The 1,316-nt window shown below is 36.5% G+C and overlaps 1 protein-coding gene across 1 annotated transcript in view; it reads right to left on the bottom strand.

The window, feature by feature from the left end:
* The window catches only part of LOC119586194 (voltage-dependent anion-selective channel-like), a 7,127-nt gene that overhangs the window by 5,011 nt on the left and 800 nt on the right, over positions 1 to 1,316 (bottom strand). The window lies entirely within an intron of this gene.

Below are 1,316 nucleotides of genomic sequence, written 5' to 3'. Positions count from 1 at the left end.
AAGTATATAATATACTGTCACTCTATATCATGTAATTACTAGCAATGACAGCGGGAAGAAAAAAAAAAAGATTGCATTCACTAAGCACCATATAAGTATGCAAATATTTACCGAGACCAAATTTTAAGTCCTTCGCATTGTTTAGAGGAAGAGAAAATTTAAAGTACACATACTGAAATATAATAGCCATTAGGGGGTTCCAAAGACCACAGTTTAGAAAGTATTTGGTTCATATAGCAATCTTTGTAGATGTTTGCGTATTTACGATATAGATCATTTGTTTGCTCATTAGAGTTAGGACTTGTCTCATGAATGCGAACCTATTATAAACTCTTCTCAAGTAGTTGCAGCAAGACTAACTAGGTAAAAGTTACTGACATCCTACATGTCTGCTGCTAGCTATCCCTGCATTTCAGCAGCTTTGACAAGCCTCAACACTGTATATTTCAAGTACATATGAGCAATGATTGTTTACAAAATGCCTACAGATGCTATCAAAACTGCCTTAAGTCATTCTTGAACCTAAGACAGCACCTCTGCCTGAGGGAAAGTCCCAAAGTCAATGGGGCCTCTACCTTCAGTGCTCTAGTAAAGGTTTAAAACTAGCACCATCACATACATTGAACACAATAGACCCTGAATTGATTTCTTATTTAACAGTAAATCACTACAGTATTCTACAAGCTCTAGCATAGTAGTATGTCTGATTTATCATCTTTCCACCTTAAATGCCAAAAAACAGTCCACCGCTACTGCCATTTAATCTCATGATAATTTCCTGCACAGTGTTTTCTATAGCCAATAGGACTAAGTGTTCGTAAAGTGGCTCATATTCACTTGAAACGTCCCGAGATAGAAGGCCTAGAGTCAGAGTGGCCGTTTTTAATGCACTTACTGTGGCCTTCATGCTATAGCATCGTTTTACAAGAAAAACATGTTAGAAGCTTGTTGATTTTGCCAAAGAGCTCTATCAAGTTGGCGTAAGACTGAGGACTTTACAGCAATGAAAAGTTTCAAGTGGATTTGGACTGAATAATACATGTAGAAAACGGAGTAAAATCCTGTTTTCAAAATCTATAGATTGGTTAGTAACAATTATTACTAACTGTAAGTGCTACCAACTTCAGGGTATTGGTAAAGCTACTCAGACCTAGTGCTGGAATTATTATTCTGTAACATGTATAGTTGTGTAACAGTGACCAAGGTTATTTTGTAATGAGCTACGTACGCCTTTTAAGGTGGTCAGCAGACATTAAGAATTCATATTGTTTTACCTTATCTTAGGCCAAATTGCTACACTTGTCTATTTTCCCCAA

This window comes from Penaeus monodon, chromosome 21 (genome assembly GCF_015228065.2).
Source record: "Penaeus monodon isolate SGIC_2016 chromosome 21, NSTDA_Pmon_1, whole genome shotgun sequence".
NCBI lineage: Eukaryota > Metazoa > Arthropoda > Malacostraca > Decapoda > Penaeidae > Penaeus > Penaeus monodon.
The sequence above is the reverse complement of the archived record's forward strand: the minus strand, read 5'-3'. Positions and strand labels throughout refer to the sequence as shown.